Consider the following 13,760-nt stretch of genomic DNA (forward strand, 5'->3'; position numbering starts at 1 on the left):
ATGGGAAGTGACATCCCATTTTAATTGCACTTCCTATTCCCATTCCCATATGTCAATCCATGGCCTCAATGAGGTCATAACTTGGGTTAGAGGAACAACACCTGATATTCCATCTGGGTAACCTCCAATCTGATGGCATGAATATCGATTTCCCAAACTTCCAGTAATGACCCACTCCTCCCTCCTCTCCTTCACTATTCCCCATCCCCTTTTGCCTCTCACCTTATCTCCTTGCCTGCCCATCACCTCCCCCTTTCTTCCATGACTTCCTGTACTCTATCTGACCTTCCCTTCTCCAGCCCTGTATTTCTTTCACCAATCAACTTCCCAATTCTACTTCACACCTTCCCTTCCCAGTGTCACCGCTCACCTCGTGCTTCTCCCTTCCCTCCCAAGCCGCCTTTTAAATATGCTCCTCATCTTTTTTCCACCAGTCCTGCTGAAGGGTCTCAGCCTGAAATGTCAACTGTACTCATTTCCATAGATGCTGCCTGGCCTGCTGAGTTCCTCCAGCATTTAGATATGAACCTAGTGTAGGCTGAAGGAATTACTTTAGTTAGGCATTTAATTAGTAGTTTCATTAATTCAGTACAGTCTCGTGGACTGAATGGCCTATTCCTGTGTTCTACAATACTATTCAAGAGTCTTGGGTGGGTGTGTGTGTTATATAGCACCTAAGACTTTTGCACAGTACTGTATTTGTCAACATGGAGCAGAGAGCAAGTATGTAAATCTGGCAAGAGCAAAGGATGGTGTGAATTGTGAGGGTGGAGCGCCATGTGATGGTGTGGGACAGATGGCAGAGGAAGAGTACCAAGGGTGGGAGGTGGGGGTGAGGCAGTGCAGACACACCTAGCTCAGATACCAGGCAAGGTAATTTGACTCGAAACAATTGGTTTATTGATCATTACAAAATACCTCTCGGGTGTTTCCTGCTCCCCCTCCTCTCCTTTCCCCTTTTCCAACCAGGATTCCCCTCTCCCTGTGCCCTTCCCATTCTCAGTCCATTCTCAGTCCACAATAGAGACTTGAATCAGAATTGGGTTTATCACTCATGTATGTTGTGAAATTTAATTTTATTTTGCTGCAGTGGTACAATGCAATGCATTAAATTATTGCAGTACCATGCAAAAATCTTGGGCACCCTTGTTTTTTTTTTGTGCCTAAGGCTTTTTCCCAGTAGTATATGTTCCAGATGCAGGCCTTGCAACCCATTTCTTTCATACCAATGATATCTACATGCACTACTCCCATTTTCCTGCATTGGGTCTGATTCCTTCAGCTGTTTTCCTACCCGGGTACAAAAGGGCACATTTGGGTTCATGCAAACATAGTGAGCTGAATGGCCTATTTAGGTGCTGTGTGTATGAGTGCTCCGTTGACTATTTTCATTGAATGCCATTGCTCTAAGCCAGTTTGCTCTCCAGTGATGCCATTTGACCTATTGGAGGCTTTTCAAGTCTGTGGTCTCCTTAACCAGCTTCTTCCCAGACAACGTTCGCGGTCTTCTTAACCAGCTTCTTCCAACTTTCCTCTAATCACTCCCTAGTAAAGCTGTGATTCATTCCTTGGCACTTTGAGTGATTCTCGTTCTTTTCTACGCCCTCCTCAACACAAGTCAATTTTAATTTGTAGCCTCACAGTGAGTCCATCCACCATGGGTGGCCCGACACCATGTTAAAATGCCAGATACTTATTCCATTGTTCTGTTTACTGCTTAATCGCTTTGCCAAATTGTCCAGATAGTGAAGGTTTATTTATAACGACTACATAGTCACATTGAAGAACACTTGTATTGAATGCCAGCATTTGCAACAGCCTGTGGAAATAGTTAGGCAAATTTCTCTGGGTAAAATTAGGAGCAGATGGAGTTCTTTCCTTTTGCCAAACGGCAGCCCATTATCCAAACACTGGATATTGCTTTCAAAGTCAACAGATGTTCTGTTTATTGAGGAATTTACTATGGAAAAGATTTTAAAATAAAAATGTGGTATTGCCCAGTGAAATTCAGTGTTTCAATTCTAAGGCATAGTGCTGGTATGGGCACAAATTTTGCATTGTCAGCTGGCATTACGCCAGAGCTTCTGAAAGATGCCACATTTGAGCTTTGCTAAGATTTGTATGGTGGAAGTATTTCCTGAACTAATTTGGAATAGTCCTTTCATTTAATTGCTGATACATCCATAAGATATAGGAGCAGAATTAGGCCATTTGGCCCATTGCGTCTGCTCTGCCATTTCATCATGTCTGATCCAATTTTCTACTCGGCCCCAATCTCCTACCTTCTCCCTGTATCCCTTCATGCCCAGATCAATCAAGAATATATCAACCTCTGCCTTTAAATATACATAAAGACTTGGCCTTCACAGCTGTCTGTGGCAAAGAATCCCACAGCTCTCTGGACAAAGAAATACCCCCTCACCTCTGTTCTGAGGTTGTGCTCTTTGGGCTCTCCATGTCCACTATCAAGGCCTTTCACCATTTAGGTTACAATTGAAGTTATCTCTCACTCTTCTGTATTCTATCGAATACAGGCCCAGAGCCATCAGTCACACTTCATATGACAAGCCATCCAATCCTGGAATCACTTTTGTTGACCTCCTTTGAGCCCTCTCCAGTTACAGCACATCCTTTCTAAGATGGGGGCCCATAACTGCCCACAATACTCCAAGTGAGACCTCACCAATGCTTTATAAAGTTTCAACATTACAGCCCTGCTTTTATATTCTATTCCTCTTGAAATGAATGCTAATGTTGCATTTGCCTTCCTCACCACAGACTCAACCTGTAAATTAACTTTTGGGAATCCTGCACAAGGACACCCAAGTCCTTTTGCACCTCGGTTTTAATGTATTTTCTCTCCATTTAGAAATAGTCAACCTTTTTATTTTTTCTACCAGAGCACACTTCCCGACATTGTATTCCATCTCCCATTTCTTTGCCCATTCTCCTAACCTGTCTAAGTCCTTCTGTAGCCTCTCTACTTCCTCAAAACTATGTGCCCCTTCAACCATCTTCATATCATCTGCAAACTTTGCAACAAAACTATTAATTTCATCATCCAAATCATTGACATATAATGAGAAAAGAATCGGTCGCACCACAGACTCCTGTGGAACACCACTAGCCAGTCAGAAAAGGTTCCCTTCATTCCTGCACTTTGCCTCCTGCCAATCAGCCACTGCTTTATCCATGCTAGAATATTTCCTAAATACTATGGCTCATAGCTTGTTAAGCAGCCTTGTGTGGCACCTTGTCAAAGTCCTTCTGAAAATCTAAGTACACATCAACCAATTGTCCCATGTCTGTCCTGCTTGTCATTTCTTCAAAGAATTCCATCAGATTTGTCAGACAGGATTTTCCCTTAAGGAAACCATGCCTATTTTATCATGTGCTTCCAAGTACCCTGAGATCTCATCCTTGATAATCGACTCCAACGTCTTCCCAGCTGCTGAGATCAGACTAACTGGTGTATAATTTCCTTACCTTTGCCTCTCTCCCTTCCTGAAAAATGGAGTGACATTTGCAATTTTGCACTCTTTCACAACCATTACAGAATCTAGTGATTCTTGAAAGATCATTACTAATGATTCCACAATTTCTTCAGCTACCTCTTTCAGAACTCGGGTGTACACCATCTGATCCAGGTGTCTTATCCACCTTCGGACCTTTCAGTTGCCAAAGAACTTTCTGTCTAGTTCTGGTAACTTCACACACTTCATACCCCCTGACACCTGAAACTTCCACCTTACTGCTACTGTCTTCCACAGTTAAGACTGATGTAGAATACTTATTCAGTTATTCTGCACTTTTGTTGTCCCACATTATCTCTCCAACATCACTTTTCAGTGGTGCAATATCCATTCTTGTCTCTTTTTTTTTTACATTTTATGTATCTGAAGAAACAGTTAATAGTAATGTCTAGCTGATTTTCTTCCATCTTTAACATAATAACTTTTTTAGTTCACAAGATCACAAGACAAAGGAGCAGAGTTGGCCAATTAGCCCATTGAGTCTGCTGTGCCACTCCACCATGAGCTAAGCTATTCTCGCATCTAGTTCCAAGTTCCAGCTTTTTCCCCATATCCCTTGATACCCTGACTAATTAGATACCTATGAATCTCCTTCTTAAACACCCTCAATGATCGGGCCTCCACAGCTATATGTGGCAACGATTCCATAAATCCACGACCCTCTGGCTAAAAAAAAATTACTCCTCATCTGTTTTAAATGGGTACCCTCTAATTCTAAGACTGTGGCCTCTTGTCCTGGACTCGCCCACCAAGGGAAACAGCCTTTCCACATCTACTCTGTCCAACCCTTTCAACATTCAAAATGTTTCTATGAGATCCCCTCTCATTCTTCTATACTCTAATGAATACAGTCCAAGAGCCGACTAACGCTTCTCATATGTTAGCCCCTGTATTCCAGGAATCATCCTCGTAAATCTTCTGTGAACTCTCTCCAACATCAGTACATCCCTTCTAAGATAGGGGGCCCTAAACTGCACACAGTATTCCAAATAGGTCTCACCAGTGCCCCATAGAGCCTCATCAACACCTCCTTACTCTTTTACACTATTCCTCTTGAAATGAATGCCAACACAGCATTCGCTTTCCTTACTGCCGATCCAACCTGGTGGTTAACCTTGAGGGTATCCCGCATGAGGACCCCCAAGCCCCTTTGCACTTACAATTTTTGAATTTTCACCCCATCTAAATAATAATCTTCCTGATTATTTCTTCTTCCAAAATGTACAGCCGTACATTTCTCAATTTTGTATCATCTGCCATTTATTTGCTCTCTCTCCTAAACTGACCGAGTCTCTCTGCAACCTTTCCATTTCTTCAACACTTCCTGCTCCTCCACCTATCTTGGTGTCATCCACAAAATTAGCCACAAAACCATTTAATCCATAATCAAAATCATTGATATACAGTACAAAAAGAACCTGCCCCAACTTCGACTCCTGCAGAACACCTAGTAACCAGCAACAAACCAGAATGGGATCTGTTTTCTCCCACCCTTTGCTTTTTGCCTATCAGCCAATGCTCCACCCATTCCAATATCTTTCCTGTAATTCCACGGGCTCTCATCTGATTAAGCAGCCTCTTGTGCGGCACCTTATTGAAGGCCTTTTGAAAATCCAAATACACAACATCCACAGCCTCTCCCTTGTCAATCTTATTTGAGATTACCTCAAAAAAATTAAAATAGGTTGGTGAGGCAGGATCTTCCCTTCATGAAACCATGCTGGCTTGGGCCTATCTTGTCATTCACCTCGAGGTATTTCATAACTTCATCCTTGAGGATCGACTCCAATAACTTTCCAACTACTGATGTCGGACTAATAGGTCTGTAATTTTCTTTTTGATGCCTCCCTCCTTTCTTAAACAGTGGAACTACATTTGCAACCTTTTAGTCCTCTGGAATCGTGCCAGAGTCTATTGATTCCTGGAAGATCATTTCCAATGCCTCCACAATCTCCAAGCTACCTCCTTAGTTGCCTTCTGTTGGTTTTTAAATCTTCCCAATTTTCTAACTTCCCAATAATTTTTGTTCTATTATGTACCCTCTCTTTGGCCTTTATGTTGGCTTTGACTTCTCTTGTTAGCCACTGCTGTGTCATCTTGCCTTTAGAAATTTCTTCCTCTTTGGGTTGTATATATCCTGTATCTTCTGAATTGCTTCCAGAAATTCCAGATATTGCTGCTCTGCCATCATCCCTGCCAGTGTTCTTTCATTGTAATACTGATACATCTGACTTTAGCTTCTCCTCAGTTTTCAGGGTGAATTCAATCATGATCACTTGCATCCAGTCCTGTTACCCCTAAGGGTTCTTTTACCTTGTGTTCTCTAATTAAATCTGGTTCATTACACAACACCCAACACCACCTGGGTCTGCACAGGTAACTCAGACCACCATTGTGTCCATCCATGAACTTTGGCAGGTATGACACCCAGAGTTTGGTGGTGGGTCAACATGGACACAAGGATATCTATATATATTTGACCCTGTCTATACCACTCATAATTCTGAGAACCTTTATCAGATCTCCTCTCATTCTCATATCCTCCATGTCCATACCAAGGGATGAAGATGATCTAGAAAGTAAGGTCCTGGAATGGAGAACCTAAGGCTAATTTCAGTATTGAAAGATACGATATGATATGACTAAAGTAGACTGGAGGCACTTGTTTTGGGCAAGTTTACACTGGACAAATAGAAGTCATTCAAAAGCAAAATTCTAACCATCTCTCTTCCTCCCCCTCACCCCCCCCCCCCCACTATCACCCCATTCTATATATTATATAGAGGGGTTATATAAAGGATAGAGTGGAAGATTAAACAGATGTATATTAGAGAATCTCTAATCTCACAGAATAGGTCCTTCCAGCTCTTTGAGCGGTGCCACCCAACTACCCCTAATTCAACCCTAGCTTAATCAGGGGACAACTTAGAATGACAAACTAATGTACAAACTCCTTACTGACGACAGCAGCAAGAATTGAACCCAGCTCACTGGGACTGTAAAGCATTGTACTAACCACTAATCTACTGTGTCACCCCAATGAGAGTTCTGAGAGCTTGGGGTTAACATGTTCCACAAGAGCAAAATGTCATGACTCAAATGGATAACATGGGATAGATAAAGAAAGAAGAATATGGCAAATGAACATAACTGAATTTCGGGGAAGATCTTCAGAGTATGGAAAATGTAGGGGCTACTTTTTTTTTAAAAAAAAGCACATCAATAGGACAGAGGGCATGAAAAAAAATCCCTGGTAGACAAGATTGTAAAACATAGGTACATTCAGAGCAAGGGTCAGGAGAGAGTTACCTCAGAGTTAAATATGGTTTTTGGCACCAAAAAAACATACTGTTCACAAGGATGTAGGTGAGGTTGTAAATGAATATTTGATTTCCTGGGATGAGAGTGGGAGTGGAAGATGAAACTCTAAAATATATTGTTTAAGAGTGAGTATATATTGTCTTAACACACTTAGAGGTGGCTAAACTTGGGGTCTGATGAGATATATGAACAGGAAGCAATGGAGGAGAATGGTGGGAACCTGGCAGAGATTTTTAAATCTTCCCTGGTTGCAGGTGAAAAGAGGGGCAGCAAATGTAGAATCATTATTCATGAAAAGCAGCAGCAATATCAGGGATAATGCAGGTAATTACAGACCTGTGAGTCTAAAGTCAATGATAAGGAAATTATTCAAATCAATTCTGACAGCAATAATTTATGCTGGAAAAGATGGAGGTTCTTCAGAGTTACTGTGTTTAACAAGACTTAGTTAGAGGGAGATCCTGTCTGACCAATTTGACAGAAGTTTTCAATGTTATAACAAAATATATTGAAGTGTGGCTGACATACTGCAAGTGGACTTCATTGAGGTCCTGCCTGGTAAATTGGTCCAAAAGGTGAAAGATCATGAGATCTAAGATAAAGAACGCAAAATGCTGGAGGAACTCAGCAGGTCAGGCAGCATCCATCAGAACTCAGGCCTCACACCACCAGGTTCAGGAACAGTTATTACCCTTCAACCATCAAGCTCTTGAACCAGAGGGGATAACATCACTTATTTCATCACTGAAATGTGCTCACTTTCATCTCATGTTCTCAATACTTATTGTTTATTTATTTATTATTACTATTTCTTAATTTTTGTATTTGCACAGTTTGTTGTCTTTGACACACTGGTTAAACACCCCAGTTGATGTGGTTTTTCATTGATTCTATTATGGTTATTCTATTGGGGATTTATTGAGTATGCCAACAAGAAAATGAATCTCAAGGTTGTATGTACTTTGACAATAAATTTATTTTGAATTTTGAACTTTTGAAAGGAACAAATAATATTTTGGACCAAGATTCTTCAGCAAGCCCTGCTCCACATCCATGCTCCATGCTCTCTTCTTCCTTTGTGCTTATTCAGATTCTCCTTTAATTAATCTGTGCCTTTGCCTCCACCAATCACTACATCATAACTGCTTTCTGATTATATATTGACTCCTTTTGGATTTGTCCTCACCATCATAATCTGGTGTGGCGCAGTGGTGCAGCAGTGGGTATGGTAGAATCCTCCTTCCACATGCCAAAGATGGGCTGGTGTTTTAAATGTCTGCTGTAAATGACCCCTTGTGAGGTGGGTGGCAGGGGAATTGAGTGGAGCCGGGAGCATGGCTTAAAGAAAAGTCGGCAGGGAAGTTGAACTGATGGAATGCTGCATATATCAGATAGGTTAAATGGCTGCCCTCCATCTTGCAAGAAAGTATGAAAAAAAATTGACAATGTTAGTGGACCTCCTTATGAAGTAAGGAAAGTAAAGTAGTAGTGCAGTGGCTGGCATAATGCTTTACAACACTAGCTGCAAGATCAGGATTCGATTTCCGCCACTGTCTGCTCGGTGTTTGTACATTCTTCCCGTGACCACGTGCATTTTCTCTGGGTGCTCTGCTTTCCTCTAACATTCTAAAGAAATATGGGTTCAATTGGTAAGATTTGGGCATGGTTATTCTGATGCTGGAAGCACAGCCACACTCGTGGGCTGCCCCAGCACATCCTATATTGTGTTGGTTGTTGATGCAAACAACATATTTCACTGACTTCCCTTCCTTTCCAGTCCTGATGAATGGCCTTGGCCCAAAACATTGACTGTTTGCTCTTTTCCAATGATGCTGCCCGGCCTGCTGAGTTGAATTGAATGGACTTAGTGAAAACCTTTACGTTATGTCTCTGTCTACATGTGTAATGTGCAATATTTATTCAATAGAAATACAGTTGTCAGCATGAGTTAAGCATTCTGACGGCCTGGTGGAAGAAGCTGTCCCAGAGCCTGTTGGTCCTGGCTTTTATGCTGCGGTAATGTTTCCCAGACATTAGCAGCTGGAACTGTTTGTGGTTGGGATGAATTGGGTCCCCAACGATCCTTCAGGCTCTTTTTACACACCTGTCTTTGTAAATGTCCTGAATAGTTTTTCAATGTTTCAATATACATGTGACAAGTAAAGCTAATCTTTAAATTTTCTTTGATCTTTTATCTTCTATCCCTATAGTTACCCTATCAAATTTAATAAGACCTGTCAAGGGTCTTTTACGTGCAATATATATTCTTTCTGAGTATTTGGAACTGCGTGCAATACTTCTAATTATGAATGAGTAATTAACATTACAAACTGAGAACGAATGCTTTGCTATTATCTTCAGTGTCTCCATTTCTAATGCAGAACTCCATTCTTCACCCTTTGGTCTTTTAATTTTAAAAGGATCTACTCCCTTCTCATTTTCCCTCCACTTTTAGCCCCAACATCTCCATGAATCATCTGTTTCATTATTAAACATTTTCATCCTTTAACAGCTCTTTTATTACTTCACACTTCTCCATGCTGAACTGCATTTGCCACCTGTCTGCCTACTTTAACTTCTGTTCTCCTGCCAATTTCCCCCTTTGTTTGCCAATTTTGTATCATCACAAAATGCTGCTATCTTTGCACTTGATTCATGTCACTGGGATGCAAAAGAGGCTCCAGTCTCTCTTAGACATATCACAACCCCTATTCTGTTTATTTCACCCCTGAACTGACAGTACATCCATGTCTTCAGAGTATTAAAACAATATCATGGCAAAAACAGATAAGACCATAAGATATAGGAGCAGAGTTAGGCCATTTGGCCCAACATCACTGATCCATTTTCTCTCTCAGTCCCAATCTCCTGTCTTTCTGTATCCTTTCATGCCGTGATGAATCAAAAACTATCAATCTCTGCCTTAATTATACCCAATGTCCTGACCTCCACAGCTGTCTGTGGCAATGAGTTCCACAGATTCACTACTCTAATCCTAAACGAATGCCATCGCCTTGTCTGTTACCTATATGACATCTTTTAGGCTCTTCACTGGTCTATTTTTATTCTACAAAAATAAATCATCAAACAAGAAATGAGAACTTAAACATTAAATACAGACTAAAGTCACCCGTTACCAAAACCAAAAGGGTTAACTGTATTTGCTTAACTAGCTTAACTAGTATCATTATATAACAGAAAAGCTGACATGTACAGATGCCTTAATCATCTGCTTTGCACTTCAGAATCTGCACTTACACAAGAGACATTGATGCCGAACATTAAAAGCAAACCTCCTGGGAAAGCTGTTAGGCTGAAGTCTCATTACATGATTATTGAGAATTCAGAGTGACAGCTCCAAAAAAGAAATTGTATAGCAGCTTATTTTTCAACAAGCTGATTAGTGTGTCCTCGAAGATGGTTAAAACCCAATTCTTCGTTAAGGTCAGCATTAATTAAAAATAGTGTGAAATGTGCCTGTTATCTTTCTAAAAGGAAGAGGAGGAGGATGAGATTCAAAGAATGAATTATAGAATCACATAGCCAGGGAGAACAGAAATACATCCATCATGGTCCATGCTAGCTAACTATAATCTCATTTATCAGCATTAGATCCTCAGCTTTTCTAAGCCTCAGGATTCAAATATCCAACTAGATCCTTCTTCAATGTTGGGAGAATGCCTGGCTCCACCACTCCCTCAGACAGTGTATTCCAGATTCCAGCCACTTATGGGTGAAAAAGAATACCTTTTAATGTTCTTCAAAAAGTTTAAAGTAAATTTTACTATCGGAGTACATATACAGTGCCTATTTAAAAAGTATTCTCCACCCCCAGATGCTTTCAGGTTTTATTGTTTTGCAACATTGAGTCACAGTGGATTTAATTTGGCTTTCTTTGACACCTATCAGCAGATCCATGTCAAAGTGAAAACTGATCTCTACAAAGTGATCCAAATTAATTGCAGATATAAAACACAAAATAATTAATTGCCTAAGTATCACCCCCCTTTAATATGCCACAACAAATTATCACTGGTGCAGTCAATTGGTTTTAGAAGTCATTTCACTAGTTAAATTAAGATCACCTGTGTGTAGTCAATGTGGTTCAATTGATTGTAGTAAAAATACACTTGTATCTGGAAAGTCCAACTACTAGTGAGTCAGTGTCCTGGCAAAAACTACACCATGAAGACAAGCCAATACTCCAAGCAACTTTGTGAAAAGGTTACTGAAAAGCAGAAGTCAGAACATGGATACGAGAAAATTTCCAAGTCACTGAATAGCCCTTGGTGTACAGTTAAGTCAATCATCAAGAAATGGAAAGAATATGGCACAGCTGTAAATCTGCCTAGAACAGGCCTTCCTCAAACTGAGTGACTGTGCAAGAAGGGGACTAGTGAGGGAGGCCACCAAGAGACCTATGACAACTTTGGATGAGCTTCAGTGGCTGAGATGGGAGAGACTATGTATTCAACAACTGTTGCCCTGGTGCTTCAGCAGTCACAGCTTTATTGGAGAGTGGCAAAGAGATAGCCACTGTTTGGGAAAAAAAAACCTCACATGAAATTTTGGCTAGAATTTGCCAGAGGCGCATGGGAGACTCTGAGGTCAGCTGGAAGAAGATTCTATGGTCTGATGAAATCAAAATAGAGCTGTTTGGCTCAGACTAAACGCTATGTTTGGCATAAGACAGACACCACACTTAATCAAAAACACCATCCCTCCTGTGAAGCATGGCGGTGGCTGCATCACGCTGTGGGGATACTTCACTGCAGCAGGCCCTGGAAGGCTTGTGAAGGTAGAGGGTAAAATGAATGCAGCAAAATACAGGGAAATCCTGGAGGAAAACCTGATGTCGTCTGCAAGAGAACTACAACTTGGGAGAAGATTTGTTTTCCAGCAAGACAATGACCCCAAGCATAAAGCCAAGGCTACACAGGAATAGCTTAAAAACAATTGAGTTAATGTCCTGGAGTGACCAAGACAGAGTCTAGACCTCAATCCAATTGAGAATTTGTGGCTGGATTTGAGAAAGGCCTGTTCATTCATGATCCCCATGCAATCTGACAGAGCTTGAGCAGTTTTATAAAGAAAAATGGGGGAAAATCGCAGTGTCCAGATGTGCAAAGATGATGGAGACCAATCCACACAGACACAAGGCTGTAATTCCTGCCAAAGGTGTATCTACTAAACACTGACTTAAAGGGGATGAATACTTATTTTGTTTTTTATATTTGTAATTGATTTTGATCACTTTGTAGAGCTCTATTTTCACTTTGACACGAAAAAGTCTTTTGTTTTGTCAAAAAAGCCAAATTAAATCCACTGTGATTCAGTTAGGTAAAACAATAAAACAAAAACTTCTGTAGCGGAGGTGAATACTTTTTATAGGCACTGTATGTCACCACATACAACCCTGAGGTTCTTTATCCTGCTAGCATTCATGGCAAATCTCTAGAATAGTAACTAAACATGATCAATGGCAACTCAAGTGGAGCATAGGAGACAATAAACTGCAAATGCAAATATAAATAGCAATAAATAACTCAAGCATGAACTAACAAGATTAAGAGTTGTTAAAGTGACATAATTTGTTGTGGGAACATCTCAATAGATGAGAGTAGTTGTCCTCTTTTGTTCAAGATCCTGGTGGTAACTTCTTGAACTTGGTGGTACAAGTCCTGAGGCACTTGTACCTTCTACCTGAAGAATCCTTGTTCCTTGCCCTAAACCTATGCCCTCTTGTTTTGGGCATCTCTGCTATGGTGAAAGTTTTCAGAATTGGTTTTAATATCACTGGCATATGTTATGAAATTTGTTGTTTTGCTGTGTCGGTACATACAATATATAAAAACACAATTAAAATCAGAATGATTAAAAAATTAAATTACCTCAAAAAGAGAGCACAAAAATACTGAGGTAGTGTTCTTTTTCTATTCAGAAATCTGATGGCAGAAGGGAAGAAGCTGTTTGTAAATATTGCATGTGCTCCTTTCCCTCTTCTCTGGTGGTATCAGTGAGAAGAGGTTGTGTCCTGGGCGATGGGGTTCTTGAATGACAGATGCCACCTTTTTGAGGCACTGCCTTTTGAAGATGTCCTTGATGCTGGGGAACGAGAGCTCTTGATGAAGCTGGCTGAGTTTGCACCCTCTGCAGCCTTTTCCAATCCTGTGCCCCTACCCATTCCCCTCTTTTGAAAGCCAGAACATTTATTATTATAAATGGGATCTGGACTTTGAAAAGAAAATCGTGTGAAATCAATAAAAGGTTGACCATACACAAAAGAGTTCTTTCTGCCAGAGTACATATCATTTCACAAGTTTTCTCCCTTCAGAAAATAGAGGGAAAAAGTGCAGAAGATTATAGAAAGTGTAGGAGTGAAAGTAGAGAAGTTAAGGCAAGGAAGGAAAAGTATAAAAAAAAAACTGGCAGATTATATTTTAAAGTCTATAGTTTTACATAAAGTGCAAGAGGATAATCAAAGAAACAATAAGACCAATTAGGTACTAAGAAGATAACCTGTTTTGTGGAGGTGGAAGGAGATGGAAAGGTTTAACATTGTCTGGCTGTCTTCACAAAACAAATGATGATGCCGATGTGTCAGTTTTGGAGTCGACAGTGGCATACCAGTTGCGACAAACAGTAAAAGCAGAAGATAGTGAGTGATTAGCATCTTTGAAATATGTAAGTCCACAGGCATTGATCAAAAATACCCCAAGGCAGTTGAAATAAAGAAAAAAGAATAGCCCTTAACTTGGCAGTGGAGTTATTGGGGCACTGTCATGATGGTGTTTCCGTAGCAAGCTATTCTTGTATTTGAGGCCCAGTTGCTAGCTCGATGCTCAACCCGACTTGGATTTGAACTCAGGAACCTTTGCTCCAGAGTCCAGCGCTGATATTATTGCG

The sequence above is a fragment of the Hypanus sabinus genome, chromosome 17 (genome assembly GCF_030144855.1).
Source record: "Hypanus sabinus isolate sHypSab1 chromosome 17, sHypSab1.hap1, whole genome shotgun sequence".
NCBI lineage: Eukaryota > Metazoa > Chordata > Chondrichthyes > Myliobatiformes > Dasyatidae > Hypanus > Hypanus sabinus.